This window comes from Bombina bombina, chromosome 2 (assembly GCF_027579735.1).
Source record: "Bombina bombina isolate aBomBom1 chromosome 2, aBomBom1.pri, whole genome shotgun sequence".
NCBI lineage: Eukaryota > Metazoa > Chordata > Amphibia > Anura > Bombinatoridae > Bombina > Bombina bombina.
The window spans coordinates 392,633,195-392,656,450 of record NC_069500.1 but is presented as its reverse complement, the minus strand read 5'-3'; the positions used below and the strand labels follow the sequence as shown (position 1 = coordinate 392,656,450).

Here is a 23,256-nt window from a genome sequence, read left to right as displayed (position 1 = left end):
GCCAGGTCACTAATTTATTTCTGAGAGCAAGATAGAAAACAGCACAGCTCCAAGGCAACCCCTGGGATCAACAAAGAACTCATGTGCAAACACTCCTGAAAAGCCAGCTGAAGCGGAGAGGTGCACACCACAAGGAAGGATGAGTCAGTCCGGTAAATCACAGAAGAACAGAAGAGGCAGCTCACTTGATCTCTCAAACAAGACGGAAAATGTATTCCAGGATTGAGGTTGTTAAACAAACATACCAACAAGAGGAAACAAAAGGCGGTGTCCTTACGCGTTTCGTGCCATGCAGCACTTTAGTCCTAGTGACTAAGTGCCGTATGGGCACGAAATGCTTAAGGACACACCCCTTTGTGTTTTTGTGTTTCCTCATGTTGATATGTTTGTCTAACAACCTCAATCCTGGTATACATTTTCCATCTTGTTTGAGAGATCAAGTGTGCTGCCTTTCTGTTCTTCTATTTGTTTGTGAGACTCCATCTATCCTGGAATACAAGACTCGCCCATTTTCACCCACATTTATGTTTGATCAGGTTAATGTTGATTATATATGGGTATAGAACTTAAAAGAGTGGCCTTCTGGTTAATGGGAGGACCTTAAATTACAAAATAGAGGTTCCACATATGTTTGGTTTCTCCTTTTCACAGATATTTCTCTATTTTATTGTTGATGATGTTTTCTTGTATTCAGTTAAGCACGGCTTACATGGTAACTATAAACTCTTCCATTGTTTATTTGTCACCGTGCATGTAAAGGTGGATATACCTCCCTATTAATATCCAAGCATTCTGAGCCCTTTAACATGTTTTTGAAGGTTATTATTATTGGAGATCACCTGTTTTTACTTGTATTATAATGTTTGCTCCATAATTATAGCAGCCTGGGCTCTCCTCCTAGATCTCTTTTTGAGCTCCCACTCCTGTATCATAACAGACTAGATTTAATTTTTTTCCTCTATGTGGCATTATACAGATGCTGGTAAATAGAATCTATATTTTACCATGGGCCAAAAAGTGGTCCTTTGTGTTATATAACCCTCAGTATTCTCTGCTGTCTTTTGGACCCGAAAGTTGCCTCTACTTTTAAAGCTTTAAGTATCTTGGGGGTTAAAATTCTTGAAAAATGAGAAAATTTGAGGTAGAATATTTTCTGTAATATTCAGGCACTATTTCAGCACTTTTTTAGTTTTATTAGAACTGTACACTGTTAGTTGTGATATTGACATATATATCACCATAGATTATATTGCATTTTCAACATTTATGTATTTTTTACATATGTTCATATGATGATGCCATTTCTCCTGATACTATTTGATTTTTCTGTAACACTTTGTGTATTTACCTCAATATTTACCTCAATAAAAATAAAATAAAAAAAGCAGAATCTTAAAAAAGTTCCCCTATTGCTGTATTGGTAGTGTACATTAGGGCCCTTGATGAGTTGCAGGCAGCACTATCTGCTAATGTGAGTACAGAAAAAGTGTCCCTCTATCTGAATCTTATGGCAAGGCAATCTGGCTAGAATCTGTCCTCCATGGCTTTTTGCTTTTACAATACTTTCACTTCTCTCATGAGTAGGAACTAGAAGGGGGTGCAGTGCTGCATCACCCATGCATTGTAGGAGATGCAGCCTAGAGGACTATGCACCCAAATTTAGGGAAACAACAGCTTCTTGCTCTGGAGGCAGCAACAGTCAACAACAGTCCAGTCTCATACCCAGCAGACTAAGACATATTATCTTCTTGTTCTGGGGCAGCTAGCCTAACTAACCAAAATGAATGAACAGTCCAGTCTCATACCCAGGAGTCTGAGAAATATTATCTTCTTGTTCTGCAGGCAGCTAGCCTAACTAACCAAAATGCATGAACAGTCCAGTCTCATACCCAGGGGACTGAGAAATATTATCTTCTTGTTCTGCAGGCAGCTAACCTAACTAACCAAAATGCATGAACAGTCCAGTCTCATACCCAGGAGACTGAGAAATATTATCTTCTTTTTCTGGGGGGCAGCTAGCCTAACTAACCAGAATGCATGAACAGTCCAGTCTCATACCCAGGAGACTGGGAAACATCAACTTCTTTCTCTGGGATTGAGCCTAACTAATCTAATGAAAACTTCAGTAAAATGGTGTCCTTCACCACCTGCTTGTAAGCTGACTACTCCTGCAGCAGCTTCTCTGAAGTTAGGAGACACCACCCCATGGATTCTTTTTAGATGAGGACTTCTATGGAAAGTAGACTCTGTTGCTGAGTCCTTTGACATACTGGGGTGAACGCAAGATTTTTCCTCATCACCCCTATATGATGCACAGTACACTGTGAAAGCACGTGAAATGATTGAATCTCACAAAACACATGACTTAACCTTTTATGTTACTTTTACAACATTTCAATTATTTATTTATTTTTTAAAAAGTATGTATTGGGTTTGCAATCTGGGGAGAATTTTTTTGTGTATGAATGCCAGAAACAGAAGTGTCACCCTGTTTTTATGTCCATTTAAGATTATGTTCTATAAACTAATGTGATATATAATTTTGCTGCTCACTTACAGCAATTCCAAAGCATCATTTATTGTGCATATAATTTATACAGATTGTGTATATTAGTGTAATAACCTTTTAAAGAGTGCTTCCTAATAAAGTGTACTGCTCTTGATATTGCTATTAAGTCTTCATTAGATAATAACTATTCTTATTATGTGCCAGTCATTAGCTAACAAGACTTCTAAGGTGAATAATATGTCATTGACTCACCAGACTCTCACTACACTTTGAGTTATTGGCCAGTATAGTTATCCACTATGGCCCCTATTTATGAAAGTCTGGCGGACCTGACAAGAGCTGCTGGTGCAATGCCGCCCCCTGCAGGCTCGCCAGAAACACGGGCATCAAGCTCCATACGGAGCTTGATAAATATGCCCCTATATGTCTAGACTTTTCGGCATCAAACACTTTTTTCAGTGATGAATTGTTATATTTTAATAAAATAGATTGATTTTAAAATGTGATTTTAATAATTACTTCACATTTCAGGATCTGTTACACATCCATAAGCCAGCGAGGCTGCACCAACTTATGGGAAGTTGTTGCAGCTCAAAAGAAAAAACTAATGCAAAGACCAAGGGGGATAATTCAAGGTAAAATATGTTTATTTGTATTTAATAACAGATCATGATATAATGATAGAATATAATCATTAACATATGGCTTGTGAAATTAAAAAAAAAATGTTTTACTGTCTACATTTATTTTATAAGGCTCTTAAAAGGATGTGAAATAAAACAATGTGACGAGTGACAAACATGTTAACACGTTTTACATAAAAAACGTTATGGAAGCTGATTTCACTACATGCCACTTATCACATTTCTACCTAAAAGCCATGCAGTATGGAAGTCACTCAGAAATTTGACAAGTATCATGCTGCTATATGCGACAAGAAGAAGCTGCATCACAAGACATATTAACCCCTTTGCAGGACCTACAACCCTCTTAGCATGTAAGCTCCACAGCCTAGTTGTCCTGTTAAACACCTTCAGGTGAGGTGATCTACATAGATAGATGTACAACTAATGCTGCTGATGGGATCAGCAGCGCACTGCGGGTCATCAACACTATTTCTACTGCAAGCGTTAGACAAACAGTAGTGCAGGGTCCATAGTCCCAAAATGACATGCTCCAATGAATTCGAACATGCAGATTTTTATTAACATGGCCGTTTAACAAGAAAAAAATCACTCTTTTGCATCCAAATTATTTTTTATTTGAATTCTACCATTTAACAGAATTTTTTTAAACTTTCTCATTGATTTTTTTCACTTTGCTTGCTTTAACTCCTGATTCTATGTAAATGTGGGTTTTTTTTCAGAATGGGAAAGTGCTTTCTGTTACAGAAAGATAAAATGATATTCCTGAAATTGCTTCTTTTAAAGTCTCTTTTGACAGATTTAATATGGGTTTCAAATCAGAGATGATGGCTTTATGTCCCTTGTCCTAGGGATTTATAAGACGTTTCATAACTGTGCTGAATAATAGACATCTCTTTCTTAAGTTTTTCACAATGCTCCACTATGTTCTCCGAAAGCTTGTATGACATACTAGGTTTTTCATAGAAGGAATAGAAAAGATACGTATAATACAGTCTGAAAAAAGACAACTGTTTCTATTCTTCTTACATATTATCAAGAGCCTCTTTAATCTCAAACTACACGTTATTGCTGTACTTTTGAGCACATTTGCTTCAAGATTTTACTCTGCACCTAAAATTAAAAGTTACATTTTAATACAAAACAAGTGTATCAGAAGCTATGTGGATGACCAAATTTATATCTATCTAAGCCTGGTTTTAGCTAGGCTTAGTTGTTACCGTAGCATCCATTCTTACCGTAGTATGGAGGTGCATTTTGTCATTTTTCATACCAACAATAGAAAGAGAACAATATAATTTCCTGCTTGTGAACAAACCCCCAGATAACCTGATTGCTAAAAACAGCAAAATCATAGCTGAAAAAATATTTTTTTAAATTATGATATGTGCAATAACAATACATAAATACATTGGGGTCAATTTATTAAACCCCGCGTGGACATGATTATAGCAAATCATGTCCGCACTGCATTGCTAAATGCCAACAACATACGCTGTCGGCATTTAACATTGCACAAGCATTTCACAAGAAATGTTTGTGCAATGCCGCCCCCTGCACTAGCAGGGTCTGTCAATCATCCCCATCCTAAAAAGTGGCGGACAAGTTAAAGCGCAGCGGTTTTACGACAGCTGCTTCTTAAGTTTAGTTTCCGGATCGCCGGAAACTTCGGGCGGATTAAGCAGCATCCGGTGCTTATTAAATCCGCCCCAATATATTAACGTACTTGATATGTATTTTACCTAAAAACACATAAAACAATAATTTATTAAATTGAATTCAGAGCTTAATCACTCTAAAATACTAATAGATAATTTAAAAATCCATAGCATCTCTCTTTAGATTAGGTCAGTCCAAGTGTTTCACATACAGCATGGTAGGTCAATGCAAGTGTTTCACATACAGTATGATAGGTCAGTGCAAGTGTTTCACATATAGCATGATAGGTCAGTGCAAGTGTTTCACATACAGCATGATAGGTCAGTGCAAATGTTTCACATACTGCATGATAGGTCAGTGCAAGTGTTTCACATACTGCAAGGTAGGTCAGTGCAAGTGTTTCACATACAGCATGGTAGGTCAGTGCAAGTGTTTCACATACAGCATGATAGGTCAGTGCAAGTGTTTCACATAATGCATGGTAGGTCAGTGCAAGTGTTTCACATACTGCAAGGTAGGTGAGTGCAAGTGTTTCACATACAGCATGGTAGGTCAGTGCAAGTGTTTCAAATACAGCATGATAGGTCAGTGCAAGTGTTTTTACATAATGCATGGTAGGTCAGTGCAAGTGTTTCACATACAGCATGGTAGGTCCATGCAAGTGTTTCACATACAGCAGGATAAGTCAGTTCAAGTGTTTCACATATAGCATGGTAGGTCAGTGCAAGTGTTTCACATATAGCACTGTAGGTAAGTGCAAGTGTTTCACATACAGCACGGTAGGTCAGTGCAAGTGTTTCACATACAGCATGGTAGATCAGTGCAAGTGTTTCACATACAGCATGGTAGGTCAGTGCAAGTGTTTCACATACAGCACGGTAGGTCAGTGCAAGTGTTTCACATATAGCATGGTAGGTCAGTGCAAGTGTTTCACATATAGCACTGTAGGTAAGTGCAAGTGTTTCACATACAGCACGGTAGGTCAGTGCAAGTGTTTCACATATAGCATGGTAGGTCAGTGCAAGTGTTTCACATATAGCACTGTAGGTAAGTGCAAGTGTTTCACATACAGCACGGTAGGTCAGTGCAAGTGTTTCACATACAGCATGGTAGGTCAGTGCAAGTGTTTCACATATAGCATGGTAGGTCAGTGCAAGTGTTTCACATATAGCACTGTAGGTAAGTGCAAGTGTTTCACATATAGCACGGTAGGTCAGTGCAAGTGTTTCACATACAGCATGGTAGATCAGTGCAAGTGTTTCACATATAGCACGGTAGGTCAATGCAAGTGTTTCACATATGGCATGGTAGGTTAGTGCAAGTGTTTCACATATAGCACAGTAGGTCAGTGCAAGTGTTTCACATACAGCATGGTAGGTCAGTGCAAGTGTTTCACATACAGCATGATAGGTCAGTGCAAGTGTTTCACATATAGCATGGTAGGTCAGTGCAAGTGTTTCACATATAGAATGGTAGGTCAGTGCAAGTGTTTCACATACAGAACGGTAGGTAATTGCAAGTGTTTCACATACAGCATGGTAGGTCAGTGCAAGTGTTTCACATACAGCACGTTAGGTCAGTGCAAGGTTTTTACATACAGCAAGTTAGGTCAGTGCAAGGTTTTTACATACAGCAAGGTAGGTCAGTGCAAGTGTTTCACATTTAGCATGGTAGGTCAGTGCAAGTTTTTTATATACAGCACGGTAGGTCAGTGCAAGTGTTTCACATACAGTCCTGTAGGTCAGTGCAAGTGTTTCACATACAGCATGGTAAGTCAGTGCAAGTGTTTTACATACAGCATGGTAGGTCAGTGCAAGTGTTTCACATACAGCATGGTAGGTTAGTGCAAGTGTTTCACATACAGCAGGATAGGTCAGTGTGTGTTTCACATACAGCATGATAGGTCAGTGCAAGTGTTTCACATACAGCACGGTAGGTCAGTGCAAGAGTTTCACATACAGCAAGGTAGGTTAGTGCAAGTTTTTTACATACAGCACGGTAGGTCAGTGCCAGTGTTTCACATTCAGCACGGTAGGTCAGTGCAAGTTTCACATACAGCATGATAGGTCAGTGCAAGTGTTTTACATACAGCACGGTAGGTCAGTGCAATTGTTTCAAATACAGCACTGTAGGTCAGTGCAAGTGTTTCACATACAGCATGATAGGTCAGTGCAAGTGTTTCACATACAGCACGGTAGGTCAGTGCAAATGTTTCACATACAGCATGGTAGGTCCATGCAAGTGTTTCACATACAGCATGATAGGTCAGTGCAAGTGTTTTACATACAGCACGGTAGGTCAGTGCAATTGTTTCAAATACAGCACTGTAGGTCAGTGCAAGTGTTTCACATACAGCATGATAGGTCAGTGCAAGTGTTTCACATACAGCAGGATAGTTCAGTGCAAGTGTTTCACATACAGCACGGTAGGTCAGTGCAAGTGTTTCACATATAGCACTGTAGGTAAGTGCAAGTGTTTCACATACAGCACGGTAGGTCAGTGCAAGTGTTTCACATACAGCATGATAGGTCAGTGCAAGTGTTTCACATACAGCACGGTAGGTCAGTGCAAGTGTTTCACATGCAGCACGGTAGGTCAGTGTAAGAGTTTCACATACAGCATGATAGGTCAGTGCAAGTGTTTCACATACAGCATGGTAGATCAGTGCAAGTGTTACACATACAGCATGGTAGGTCAATGCAAGTGTTTCACATACAGCACGGTAGGTCAGTGCAAGTGTTTCACATACAGCATGGTAGGTCAGTGCAAGTGTTTCACATACAGCAGGATAGTTCAGTGCGTTTCACATACAGCATGGTAGGTCAGTGCAAGTGTTTCACATATAGCACTGTAGGTAAGTGCAAGTGTTTCAAATACAGCCCGGTAGGTCAGTGCAAGTGTTTCACATACAGCATGGTAGGTCAGTGCAACTGTTTCACATACAGCACGGTAGGTCAGAGTAAGAGTTTCACATACAGCCCTGTAGGTCAGTGCAAGTGTTACACATACTGCATGATAGGTCAGTGCAATTGTTTCAAATACAGCACTGTAGGTCAGTGCAAGTGTTTCACATACAGCATGATAGGTCAGTGCAAGTGTTTCACATACAGCACGGTAGGTCAGTGCAAATGTTTCACATACAGCATGGTAGGTCCATGCAAGTGTTTCACATACAGCAGGATAGTTCAGTGCAAGTGTTTCACATACAGCACGGTAGGTCAGTGCAAGTGTTTCACATATAGCACTGTAGGTAAGTGCAAGTGTTTCACATACAGCACGGTAGGTCAGTGCAAGTGTTTCACATACAGCATGATAGGTCAGTGCAAGTGTTTCACATACAGCACGGTAGGTCAGTGCAAGTGTTTCACATGCAGCACGGTAGGTCAGTGTAAGAGTTTCACATACAGCATGATAGGTCAGTGCAAGTGTTTCACATACAGCACTGTAGGTCAGTGCAAGTGTTTCACATACAGCATGATAGGTCAGTGCAAGTGTTTCACATATAGCATGGTAGGTCAGTGCAAGCTTTTTACATACATCACGGTAGGTCAGTGCAAGTGTTTCACATACAGCACGTTAGGTCAGTGCAAAAGTTTCACATACAGCATGATAGGTCAGTGCATGTGTTTCACATACAGCACAGTTGGTCAGTGCACATTTTTTTACATACAGCATGGTAGGTCAGTTCAAGTGTTTCACATACAGCCCTGTAGGTTAGTGCAAGTGTTTCGCATACAGCAGGATAGGTCAGTGCAAGTGTTTAACATACAGCATGGTAGGCCAGTGCAAGTGTTTTACATACAGCATGGTAGGTCAGTGCAAGTGTTTCACATACAGCATGGTAGGTCAGTGCAAGTGTTTCACATACAGCAGGATAGGTCAGTGTGTGTTTCACACAGATAGCAAGGATAACTTGCCACAAACTTGTAGCTAACTTTTGCTGTAAGTCGGTATAACTTGCTGCAAGTTTTCACTGGCAAGTGTGTTTACTTGCATCATAATTGCAGCAAAAGTTCTAGTTGACACTTTTTCAACTTGCAGCAAGTTTACCTGGCAAGTCTCTAGCAAGAGCATTTCTGGCAAGTCAACTGCAAGAGCTCTGCAAGTTTGTAGCCAATTTCTGGCAAGTCAATAGCAAGAGCTCTGCAAGTCTGCTGCAAATTTCTGACAAGTCAACAGCAATAGCCCTTCAAATCTGCAGCAAATTTCTCACAATTTAACAGCAAGAGCCCTTCAAGTCTACTGCAAAAGCTCTGCAAGTCTGTTACAAATCTCTAACAAGTCAACTGCAAATCTTTAGCATATCTCTGGCACATATATCACAATTAAGAGCAGTGTCTGCCACAAGAGCACTACAAATTTACTATTATTTACGTCAATCATATTTACAAATTAATAATAAAATGTTTTTTTCCTGCAAAAGTTTATTTATGTAAGTTGTTTGTATGAATTTAATTGATCTTAAAGTTGTATCCATGCATTATCTGAGGTAATATATATTCATATATAAAACTAATATTATGACAGGTAATATATTAAAGGGACACTAAACCCACATTTTTCTTTCATGATTCAGACAAAGCATGCAATTTTAAGCAATTTTCTAGCTTACTCCTATTATCAATTTTTTTTCCGTTTTCTTCCTATTTTTATTCGAAAAAGCAGGAAAGTAAGTTCAAGAGACCATTTTTGGTTCAGCACAAGGCTATCGCTTGCTGATTGGTGGCTAAATGTAGCTACCAATATGTAAGCGCTACCCAGGTGCTAAAACAAAAATGGGCCAGCTCCTAATCTTACATTTCTGCTTTTTCAAATAAAGATAGCAAGAGAACGAAGAAAAAAGATAATAGGAGTACATTAGAAAATAGCATGCTCTATCTGAATCATAAAAGCAAAACAATGGGTTTAGTATCCCTTTAAGTTGAATACTTGATGTATTCTTATATTAGAGTTATATTATAACACTAATATCATTATCTCAGGTACAGTATGGCCCCTTTTTACAGCACACCCCTTTAAGGCATTCCACTTATAAATCAGTCTTCAGTTCTACCCATCGTTATTATGTTTCATGTTTTTACCTCCCTTTCAGTCTTTTTTGGCAGTCATTTTAATTGATTATTTTCTTTATGAATATTTGTTTTACAGATCTCTCCATATCTGTGCAGATATAAAAAATAATTATTGTATATAACTAACTGCAATTGTTACCAGAAGTTAAACTAGGAAAATCATATTTATTTTTTATATTTTACCGATTTTAATAAAATTAGCATTTGCCTGTCTGGTAAATATGATCTGTTAACCTCAATACTGTATGAAGATAAAAATATTCACCAAAAAATCCTTTAGAAATGACTCCATAAAAACAACAGCATTGACTCTTACAAAAATAATTTAAAGTTTTATTAGGCTTCAAATTTTCCAGGTATTAAAACATTTTAAATATGACATTGTAATAAACCAGAGAATAACTTATAGTATAGGCCTAGGGTACAAGTTTAATGCAGATGCACAATAATGTTGACAGAACAACAAAAATATAATATGATGTCCATCTGTATCTGTTCTATGATCTTGAATTTGGCACCGGCCTGTAAAAATAAAAACAAATATTACATAAACATGGGCATTCTGTGCTAATTGCTTAGTCTACAGCAGAACTTTAATTTGTAGAACTAAAAAAGTAAATCTGACAAAAAAAATAACACGCCTTTATTTCAACTTCAAGGTTGTGATGAATACTAAAAAAGAATTGCATTTTTAACTTCCATAAATTCTCATGTCAATGCAATTTCCATCTAGATATTAACATATTTGGCCACGTTCCTTCCTAATCAAACTACCTGCCAATGGGATGCTTAGACCTATACTTTAACCCCTTAAAGACTAGCAACGTACCCTGTACATCACTCGGCTTTGAATAGGGAAGTGCTATTAAATGCACGGTCTCGCCGCCAGTGTTGAGGCCACACTATTTACGATGACAAGAAGGGAGGGTATAATAGCGCAGTACCGCCACTTGTGGCGGGACACGTGCTATTTAAAAAAATATAACCCTTAATGAGCGGCAACATACATGGTACATCTCAGTCGTTAAAGGGTTACTATATTGAGACTTTTTTTCCTTAAGATATTTATATTTTACTTCTCTAGAAATTAATGTGCACTATTTGATACCCTATGTTGTAATTTAAATTTTTGGTTGTGTTCCTAGACTTTTGGAGATAAAAGTGGGAAAGTCACAATGTGCAGTTTATTTCCTTTTCAATTGTGTTTTTTTCCTTTTACAAAATATTAAGTAATATGCTATCTAGATGTGTCATATTCTAAATCTTCATATCCCCACTTCCCTTCCCAAAGGAAAATTATCTAGCAGAGTAGCATTTAGTAAGACAGTATTCTATTTACTTCTGTGATACTCCCATGCTATGTGAGGTGCTGCACTGCTTGCTTATTTAAAGGGACATTAAACACTAAGAGCCAGATTACAAGTGAAGTGCTAAATATTGCTTGCGTGCAAGCAATATTAGTGCTCCATTGAGTAATACCAGCGCCCGCTAATATTAGCTGGTATTACAACTCAAGTGTAAAATTACGCAAGCTCAGAATCTAAGTGCAGCAAAGGGGGTAAGTAGCTCAGCGATGCAGCAAATATAACACCCAACTCCGACCAACTTTACCCCCAAAATACTACCTAGTGCAAATATTTTATTAAAACATAAAAATAATACAATTTGTATTTTTTTTATAAATTACACTACACTGTATTTTGGGGGCATTTGGGGCATATTTATAAAATTGACCAGAGATCTGATCTCTGGTAAATTTTATAAGCGCTAGTTGCTACCACAAGCATGTAGTAGCAATAACCAGACACTTCTAATGGCTGGTTATTTATTGTGTGCCTGCAAAAGGGCACATTTGTCTACTTGCGGGCGCGCAATAAATTAGTGCTCCACTTATAATCTAGCCCTAAATAAATGCTAGATAGAATGAAGCATTGAAAGAAAAGGTTAGTCTGTGAATAACATGTAGATGTATTTTTTAAAGTTATATTTGGTGTTTAAACATTAACAAACTAAGTGTAAAGTTTTAGTGTCTATAAAACAATGGGATCTTACTTAGATTACATTATCTGCTATGGCCAATTAGGGACAGTTATAAATTTATCACTAGAGTGTGCAGCCAATGGCTGTGTGGAATATAACAGTGTTCTGCACTTCCATTTCTAACAGGAACTGAAAAGCTCACAACGTCAGAATAGAATTACAGGAAAAGGGGACAAAATAAATAATGAATATTTACACACACACACACACAGTTTATCATTTTATATTATCATCTGAAGGTGTTTATTGTCCCTTTAAAAGGGCCTTAATAGTAAAAAAAAAAAATGACATCCTTTAATGTAAATTTAAGACTATTGACCCTGCACTACTGTGAGATTAACCCACACAAAGGCTTTAAACACACAATGGAAGTACTGATTGGTACCTGCAGAGCACTGCTGGTCCAGAGCAAAAACTGCCAACTGCTGCTTATCTAATCAGAAATACTAGTTGAATGACTATTGCTCATGATTGGATCAGCAGCACTTCCGCTCAGGATCAGCAGTGCTCTGTGGTTCCAAGCGGTACTTCTACTGTGTGTTTAATCCCTTTGTGGGTTAGTGCAGGGTTGATGGTCTTAAAATGAATTAAAACAAATTAGACCATGCATTTTTTTACTAATATGCTCTTTTAAAGAAATATATATTGTTTTATCTTAAGTTGCATGTTGCTGAAACACTGAAAATTGTAAAGGGAGTTTCATTTATTGTTCTTGTGACAGGGGCATGCCTTTGTTTGAAGAATGCTTCTTTTTAGTCAAGATTTATAATTCATTAACATTTTAATTGATATTAGTTGATAGTGCAATAAAAATCCTGTCACAAAGAAGCACCACTATCAAAATGGAATATTCCTTTCAAAGGGTCAGCTCAATCCAAGCACAGAGAAAACTCCAACATGGCTGCTCTATTTATGATCATGGGAGGATCAGGGAAGTGAGTAAAACACTCCCCTGCTGTATCACATCCATATAAGCATGCTGTATAAACAGAAATAAAACACTCCCCTGCTGTATCACATCCATTTAAGCATGTTGTATAAACAGAAATAAAACACTCTCCTGCTGTATCACATCCATATAAGCATGTTGTATAAACAGAAATAAAACACTCCCCTGCTGTATCACATCCATATAAGCATGTTGTATAAACAGAAATAAAACACTCCCCTGTTGTATCACATCCATATAAGCATGTTGTATAGACAGAAATAAAACACTCCCCTGCTGTATCACATCCATATAAGCATGTTGTATAGACAGAAACAAACACTCCCCTGCTGTATCACTTCCATATAAGCATGTTGTATAAACAAAAACAAACACTCCCCTGCTGTATCACATCCATATAAGCATGTTGTATAGACAGAAACAAACACTCCCCTGCTGTATCACTTCCATATAAGCATGTTGTATAAACAGAAACAAACACTCCCCTGCTGTATCACATCCATATAAGCATGTTGTATAGACAGAAACAAACACTCCCCTGCTGTATCACATCCATATAAGCATGTTGTATAGACAGAAACAAACACTCCCCTGCTGTATCACATCCATATAAGCATGTTGTATAGACAGAAACAAACACTCCCCTGCTGTATCACTTCCATATAAGCATGTTGTATAAACAGAAACAAACACTCCCCTGCTGTATCACATCCATATAAGCATGTTGTATAGACAGAAACAAACACTCCCCTGCTGTATCACATCCATATAAGCATGTTGTATAGACAGAAACAAACACTCCCCTGCTGTATCACATCCATATAAGCATGTTGTATAGACAGAAACAAACACTCCCCTGCTGTATCACTTCCATATAAGCATGTTGTATAAACAAAAACAAACACTCCCCTGCTGTATCACATCCATATAAGCATGTTGTATAGACAGAAACAAACACTCCCCTGCTGTATCACATCCATATAAGCATGTTGTATAGACAGAAACAAACACTCCCCTGCTGTATCACATCCATATAAGCATGTTGTATAAAAAAAACAAAAAAAACAATTATAAAAGAAATGACTCAGTGGGGTGATTTAAACAAGAAAAAACATAACTGCTTACCTGTGACCACAAACAATTCTTGTGTGGGATTGGCAATCCCCTATGCATCTTCTCATTTCATGGTCAGTAATGTCTTTATAGACCCTTTGACATGTTTCTGTAATAGAAAACAACATCAAATAAATGAGTATAAAGTTAGATATGCAAAATAATTAGATAAAGTCTGTTCAGCAATAGTCTGTCCCGTTACATGGGCATAATACACTTTGTGATTATAACATGAATTATTTAATTATAAATAATAAGACAACTTTGCATTATACTTTCATTATTTTGCCCGCTTTGCCTGTAATGTAATGGTCTATGCAAAAGTTTTCCAGTGGCCAAATTTCACCACCATTTTCCTTATTTGGAGGAGCTAATCCTGATGTACATCATGTGACAGTCACTCTAGTCACATCATACTGTCAGTAGGCTTTTCCTCGTTTTATGTATGTTATCACAAAGTCACATCATACTGTCAGTATGCCTTTCCTTGTTTTGTTAGCACAAAGTCCATGCTAAAGCCAATTAGAAAGATATACAGACTATTGTTAATCATTTGAGGTCTGAAGCCTGCATTACCAATTTTCAGCATAGTAAAAGCCCATATTATTCAGAGTTAAAGGGACATGAAACCCATTTTTTTTTCTTTCGTTATTTAGAAAGAGCATGTCATTTTAAACCACTTTCAAATTTACTTATTTTACCTAATTTGCTTCATTTTCTTGATATCACTTGCTTAAAAGCATATCTAGATATGCTCAGTAGCTGCTGATTGGTTGCTGCACATAGAGGCCTTGTGTGATTAGCTCACACATGTGCATTGCTATTTCTTCAACAAAGGCTATCTAAAGAATTGAGCAAATTAGATAATAGAAGTAAATTGGAAAGTTGTTTAAAATTACATGCCCTATCTGAATCATGAAAGTTTAATTTCGAATAGATTGTCCCTTTAAAGGGACATGAAACCCATCATTTTTCTTTCATAATTAAAATAGAACAGGATTCTTCAAACCATGGGTCGGGACCCATTACTGGGTCACAACACCATGTGTACTGGGTCCCGACTTGTGTGTGTGTTGTAGGAGTGTGTGTAGTGTATTGTATGAGATTGTGTGTGTGCTGTGCATGTGTTGTGTATGAGTGTGTGTGTGTGTTGTATTAGTGTGTGTGTTATATGAGAGAGTGTGTGGTATGTGTGTTGTATGAGTGTGTGTGGTATGCGTGTGTTATGAAAGTGTGTGTATGTGTGTGTTGTAAGAGTGTATGGGGTGAGTGTAAGTTATATGAAAGTGTGTGTGTTGTATGAGAGTGTGTGTGGTATGTGTGTTATATGAAAGTGTGTGTTGTACGAGAGTGTGTGTGGTATGTGGGTTACATGAGAGTGTGTGGTGTGTGTGTTGTATGAGAGTTTGTGTGTGGTATGCGTGTGTTATGAAAGTGTGTGTGTATGTGTGTGTTGTAAGAGTATATGGGGTGAGTGTGTATTATATGAAAGTGTGTGTGTTGTATGATAGTGTATGTGGTATGTGTGTTATATGAAAGTGTGTGTTGTATGAGAGTGAGTGTGGTATGTGTGTTACATGAAAATGTGTGTTGTATGAGAGTGTGTGGTGTGTGTGTTGTATGAGAGTTTGTGTGTGGTATGCGTGTGTTATGAAAGTGTGTGTGTATGTGTGTGTTGTAAGAGTGTATGGGGTGAGTGTGTGTGGTATGTGTGTTATATGAAAGTGTGTGTGTTGTATGAGAGTGTGTGGTATGTGTGTTACATGGAAATGTGTGTTGTATGAGAGTGTGTGTGTTATTACGTTTTACAACGCTTTCATATTTGACTATAATCAGGAATAAAGCATGCACATATTTTAGTTTCTTTGCCAAAAATTGCAGCTATCATGTTATTTATTTCTTACAAAATTATTTCAAGACCAAGTATAAAAATTGGGTCCTAAAGGTATGTGGTATCATGGCACTGGGTCTTGGGGGGAAAAGTTTGAAGAACCCTGAAACAGAGCATACAATTTTAAACAACTTTCCACTTTACATCTATTATTTAATTTGCTTAATTCTCTTGATATCCTTTTTTGAAGAAGCAGCAATGCACTACTGGGAGCTATTAAATTCATTGGGTGAGCAAATAACGTGAAGTATACATGTGCAGCCACCAATCAGCAGCTATTGAACATACTTAGGTATCCTTTTCTATAAAGAATACCAAGAGAACAAAACAAATTAGATAATAGAAGTAAATTGTAAAGAAAATGTATGCTTACCTGATAAATGTATTTCTTTTTTGACACAATGAGTCCACGGATCATATTAATTACTAATGGGATATTCACCTCCTGGTCAGCAGGAGGCGGCAAAGAGCACCACAGCAGAGCTGTTAAATAGCTCCTCCTTTCCCTCCCACTCCAGTCATTCAACCGAAGTTAAGGATAGAAAGGAAAAACCAACCATGAATAGCCCTTGGATTCACACCAATAGAGATATTTACGCCAAATCTTATGGTAAATCTTTCTAGTTACAGGCTTACGAGTCTGAATCATGGTCTCTATGACCGAGTCAGAAAACCCCCGCTTGGATAAAATTTAGCGTTCAATCTATAAGCAGTCAGCTTCAGAGAAACTAGATTTGGGTGAAGAAAGGGCCCCTGAATTAGAAGGTCCTTCCTCAACAGAAGGTGGCAGAGATGCCTACTCCACCAGATCTGCATACCAAATCCTGCGAGGCCAAGCTGGAGCTATGAGGATCACCGATGCCCTCTCCTGTCTGATTAGAGCAATGACCCGAGGAAGAAGAGCAAACGGAGGAAATAGGTATGCTAGACTGAAGGTCCAAGGGACCACCAGAGCATCTATCAGCTCCGCCTGGGGGTCCCTGGACCTCGACCCATATCTCGGGAGCTTGGCATTTAAGAGCCTTTATTCTATCCTGGATCTCATCCAAACAAGTTTCCAAACAAGTTTCTGTCCTGAGAGCCTCAGACAGTGCATCAGACCAATACACTGCCGCACTACTGACGGTAGCAATACACACAGCTGGTTGTCATTGCAGGCCCTGGTGTACAGTGTGAGTAAACCCTCTAACTTTTTGTCCATAGGATCTTTGAAGTTACAACTATCCTCTATGGGAATAGTAGTTCGCTTAGCTAAGGTAGAAATGGCTCCTTCCACCTTAGGCACTGTTTGCCAAGCCTCTTTGTTAGAGTCGGCTATGTGAAACATCTTCTTAAAAATAGGAGAGGGAGAAAAAGGTATGCCCGGTCTCTCCCATTCCTTAGCAATTATTTCATAAGCTCGATCAGGGACCGGAAACACGTCTGTCGAGGAAGCAACCTCGAAATATTTGTTCAGCTTACTAGACTTCTTAGGAACAACCACTACCGTGGTGTCACTGTCGTCCAAAGTAACTAAAACCTCCCTAAGTAACAGACGGAGGTGTTCTAGCTTAAACCTAAAAGATACAACCTCAGAATCAGCCAGAGGAATTACACTTTCTGAATCTGAAATTTCTCCTTCAGATGCTACAGCGGTATCCTCCTCTTCGGTATTCTGGGAGGGCACCTCCGAAATTGCAACAATTGCATCAGAAACCTTGCTTACTAAATGTCTGATTTTCCTTTTTACGCTTTCCCTGCCACATTGGAAAAGCAGACAACGCATCATGAGAGAAGCTATGTCTTTTAAGGTAACTCCAGCGGGAGCTAGAGCAGAAGTGCAGGGCACTGCTTGTGAGGGAGGTAACATTCGGGACGCTTGGGGAGAAAGCTGCGGCATATTTTGAACCTCGTCATAAGACTCTTGGACAGTATCGGCTTTAGAAAAATTTTGCTCAGAAAAAATATTTTCCCTATAAAGTCCTCTCAATACATGAGGGACAGAAAGGGATAGGTGGTTCCACATTTGCATCAAAACACAAAGAGCAAGTGACATCTTGCAAGTCTCCTTGGTCCATACTGTTCACAATGAGTAAATTAATAAATAAAAAACTTCAAAAATGAATTAAAATTTTTGTAATGAAAATATGTTACTGTGTCTTTAAATTTAAACAGGTAACTTTTTTACCCAACTATGTCAATTATGAAAATATCACAATTTGAACACTACAGACACCTTTACACCTCAGTAACCCTGCTGAGGTGCCTACCTGACTGCTAAACAGGAGTCAATGTCCCTTTTCTTGTGGTGCAGGAACGATCCGGACCTCAGCAATAAGAAAAGTGCCAACGGATAATGCTAGAAACGCCTGCTTTACTGGAAACCATGCGTTTCTAGTGACACGCTACTGAACTGAAGCCCATCGTGGGCGTTACTATATGCACCTCATCTCCCGATCGGCCTGTTTGCTAAGTAAAGCCGTCGGGAGACACAAACCACCAGAGCAAATGAAAAAGCTTTACTCCCAGCCCCAGTGCCTGCAGATATGGCTGTCTAAAATCCTCTCCAGTCTAGGAGAGTCTGTAGTCCCCAAACATAAAGCGCCCCTTCCTGTATGAGCCTTATATGTTAATTTTTCCAATAAATGTTCACACCTTTATCTCTGAGATGCTATGTTTCCTGCGCCCCAGAATAAAAAAGCAGCACTTACCTTGTATCTGCCTGATAGCAAGGCAGCTCACAGGCTTGAGAGGTCCTATCCCTCACATCAACCTGTGGAAAAATAAAAGTCTGAGTAAATTACATGGGAGGCGCAGTGAGAATTATGTCCCACAAGTTCCCATTGCTCTAAAGCCACCACTGCTCTACTGAAGAGACTGATATGGACTACGGCTACACTCTAGGACAAAGCAGCACAATCTTGCACTACTTTAAAAATAATAAACTCTTGATTGAAGAATTTTATCTAACAACTCACTTTACCACTTCCTAGCACTAACGTAGGTAAAGAGAATGACTGGAGTGGAAGGGAAGGGAGGAGCTTTTTAACAGCTTTGCTGTGGTGCTCTTTGCCGCCTCCTGCTGACCAGGAGGTGAATATCCTATTAGTAATTAAGATGATCCGTGGACTCATCGTGTCATGAAAAAGAGAAATCTTTTAACCCCTTGAGTGCTAACAACGACTCTGAGCTGTCACAGGGTTTCCCACTCTGGTGCTAACAATGGCTCAGAGCCGTCGCTAGCACTCTCCCACCTTGAGGGAGATCTGGGGGCTCCCACCCGCTCCTACCCCGGCGATTGGGCCTGCATAGTGACAGGCATCACCGGGGCTTCACGTTATGCATGGTGATGTCACACGCAATGACTTGATGACGTCACCGTGCAACTTTATTTAACATTAACAATGTTAAATATCGAAGCAGGGGGCATGCTGCTTAGAAGCCTGTATCTCAGGCATCTAAGCAGCTATAGACCCCAAGACCCACTGTTGTAAATGTAATCGTCTAACCTTTCCAACAGTGTAAGTCTTGGGGATCTGAAAAAAAAAGGAAAAAAATAAATATATATTTTAAAAAATATAAAACAAAAAAAACAACAACTAAAAAAGCTTAGCACCAAGGTGGGAAAGTGCTTAGCACTGAAGGGTTAAAATCTCATGCTCTATACTGAATCATGAAAGACAGAAAAACCTTGGGTTTCATGCCCCTTTAAATTATAGTAAATGGTGCAAAATAAAAAGTATATTGCAAAGTTGCATAACTAAACATTTTATATTGTGATCTCAATGTGTGTTATGCCCCTTTAAAGCATATATGTCTATATGTGTGTACATATGTATTAAAGTGATGGTAAATCCTAGCGTTTGTGAAACGCTAGGATTTACCATTGGAACAAATAAAGTGGACTTTCATTCATGACGTATAAAATACTTCATGCTGAAAGCTCCTTTTTTTGTTTGCAGCGTTTGCCGCACTGAGCTGCTAAGGCAACCTACGGCAGAACGGTATTTGACTGAGGTGACGTTTCCACCTCTTAGCCAATAGCCTTGCAGGAAATTCGAGGCCTGTCACTTTAATGTTTTTATATGTGTATATATGACTGTAAATACATATATACACATATAAATACAATAATATATGTATACATATATATATATATATATATATATATCCATACATACATACAAAAACATCTTTAGCAATGTATGTGTCTCAATGTCAAAGCCATTTGCCTGCCTTTTTTTTTTCTAGCACCCGAGATCTCATATCTTTTGAACCCTTAAAAGGTTTTTTGTGCAATATTTTTTTTAAATAATTTTTTATTAGACTTTCGGCTAGATTGCGAGTTTTGCGTTATGAGTATAACGCTGCTTTTACGAGTCTTGTAAGTACAGTTGTACCGCACACTTTTTTGGCCGTGACGCAACGTAACTACAACACCTTTCAAAAAGTCATTTTTCAATGGGACTTCCATAGAAGTTGTTTGTATTTTATTTTTTTATTACAGGCAAAAGAGCTGATTTATTTGGGGCAATGTCCTGCAAAAGGCCCTTTTAAGGGCTATTGGCAGTTTAGTTTAGGCTAGGGGTTTTTTATTTGGGAGGGGGGCTTTTTTATTTTGATAGGGCTATTAGATTAGGTGTAATTAGTTTAAATATTTGATCATTTATTTTTTTATTTTGTGTAATTTAGTGTTTATTTTTTTGTAATTTAGTTAATTGTATTTAATTAATGTAATTTATTTAATTTTAGTGTAATGTTAGGTGTTAGTGTGAGGCAGGTTAAGTTTTATTTTACAGGTAAATTATTTTTTTATTTATTTTAGCTAGATAGTTAGTAAATAGTTAATAACTATTTACTAACTAGTCTACCTAGTTAAAATAAATACAAACTTAGCTGTTAAATAAAAATAAAACCTAAGCTAGCTACAATGTAACTATTAGTTATATTGCAGCAAGCTTAGGGTTTATTTTATAGGTAAGTATTTAGTTTTAAATAGGTATTATTTAGTTAATGATGTCGGGGGCAAAAGATTAGTGGTGTTTAGACTCGGGGTTTATGTTAGGGTGTTAGGAGTAAACATAAATTTTCTTTCCCCATAGGAATCAATGGGGCTGCGTTACGGAGTTATTGCAAGTGTTAGGCTTTTTTTTAAGCCGGCTCTCCCCATTGATGTCTCTGGGGAAATCGTGCACGAACACGTAAAACCAGCGCTGGTATTTGTGTGCAGTATGGAGCTCAACGCTGCCATATTGCCTGCTAATGGCCGGGTTTTTGCAAACCTGTAATAGCAGCGCTATTAAAGGTGAGCGGTGGAAATAACTTGCAAGTTAGTAGCGAGCCGCTCATAACGCAAAACTCGTAATCTGGCTGATGGTTATTTACCTGCTCTCATCCAAGGTAATCCAGAAAATCTGGCCTGTTGGGGAGGCCTGGGGACAGGTTTGAAAACCACTGCCCTAGATCAAAATAATTGGCAACTGATATTAAAGGGACTGTTAACAAGGATTATTTTTTAGGGAATAGTTATTTAATCTCAGTTTCTTGCTGCAAGTCTTTTAATTTACGTTAAAGATTTTGATTACAGTAGAATCATTTCAAAAAGTAAATTAAAACATTTGCAGCAAGAAAATTAGATTAAAATCACTAATTACCTTAAAATATTTACTGTATTTTGTAATGCATGTTAAATAAAACACCCTAACAGCTCACTTGCATATGAATAATACTTTTTAATGTCGGGCCAAATTAAACATGCAAGGGTTACATTATTAACCCTTCAGCATCTACATAGCAGGACATAGTTATTTTAAACTGCACAAATACTGTAACCCACACCAAAAACAATACCAAATATTAACCCCTGCCAGGCTTCTGAACAGCATCAAAGCAATTCATAAAATACAGCTTGCACCCTTCTAGTACTGCTATATATCAGAAAGTCACAAGCAGATGCAGTTTGTTTGCTAATGTCTGTATATTTCATACACTTAACAGTAACATCTCTCATATAAAAGAATAAAACAGTGATAGATTTTACTAAAAAAGTTTTCTTATTACAAAAATGCTCATTTTCAAACAGAAAAATAAAGATGCACATGTCAATTGTATTTGGATTATCCCTTTAACATTTAAATCTAGTTGTGTTTGTATTTTCTGTGTAATGCAGTAGCAGGTGGCTTACTAATGCTGCTAAACAAATCATTAGTGTATAATTATATGTTACACATGTGTGCAGAGCTAGTGAGATAGTTGTGTTTGTATGTTCTGTGTAATGCAGTAGCAGGTGGCTTACTAATGCTGCTAAACAAATCATACACAACATGTGTGTGTGCAGCTAGTGAGATAACTCTTTTTTTATATATATATATATATATATATATATATATATATATATATATATATATATATATATATATATATATATATATATATATATATATATATATATAATCTAATGGTTGATCTTACCTGATTGCAGTTGCACATGGCTTGTCTTGTCTGCAGCGCACATAAAGTTCATGGTAGTGAGACAGTGAGTGCAGTCAAATGCCGCAGCGCCCTCTGTGGTGGTAAGACCACACTGCACACAATATTATATACTAAACACAGTCTAATGTGAACTGTAGCTAGTAGTATGGGTGACACATTTATTCCAGAACACAACAAATATACAATGCCTCACTATAAAACTATGTATTATTTAGCTTTAGAGTCAGAATTTAAAATACAAGTTAGCCATCTTAAAGGGACATTCCAGCAAAATGTGCATCATTGCATTTCTATTTTGAATAGAATCATTTTTCCAATACACATGCATTAGCAAAAATGCTCTAGAAAAATATATCACTGTTTAAATTTACCTTTCATAATAGGAGCATAAAAACTAATTTTAAAAAGTGTATCTGCGAAGAGAGCCAGTGGTTGTGTACATGACACATGCTGAGTCATTTCCCATGCAATACATGCAATACCAGCTCTGAGCACATGCAGTGTACTTAAGTATGCTTCACATGTACACTGTTTTTTGTGTACTTAAAGGGACAAACTACTCCAGAATTTGTATTGTTTTAAAAGATAAATAATCCCTTTATTACCTATTCCTCAGTTTTGCACAATCAACACAGTTATATTAATATACTTTTTACCTCTGTGATTACCTTGTATCTAAGCCTCTGCAGACTGCCCCTTATCTCATTTATATTAATATACCTTTTACCTCTGTGATTACCCTGTATCTAAGCCTCTGCAGACTGCTTCTTATCTCAGTTATATTAATATACTTTTTACCTCTGTGATTACCTTGTATCTAAGCCTCTGCAGACTGCCCCTTATCTCAGTTACATTAATATACTTTTTACCTCTGTGATTACCTTGTATCTAAGCCTCTGCAGACTGCC

General features: G+C 37.8%; 1 long non-coding RNA gene across 1 annotated transcript; it reads right to left on the bottom strand.

Moving 5' to 3' along the window:
- Nucleotides 1-10,189: 10,189 nt before the first annotated feature.
- LOC128647785 (uncharacterized) lies at nucleotides 10,190-22,393 on the bottom strand. Its single transcript, XR_008400415.1, has 3 exons — nucleotides 22,328-22,393; nucleotides 13,999-14,095; nucleotides 10,190-10,406 (listed from the first exon to the last, which is right to left on the bottom strand). It is a non-coding gene; the product is annotated as an uncharacterized LOC128647785 (long non-coding RNA).
- Nucleotides 22,394-23,256: the final 863 nt, after the last annotated feature.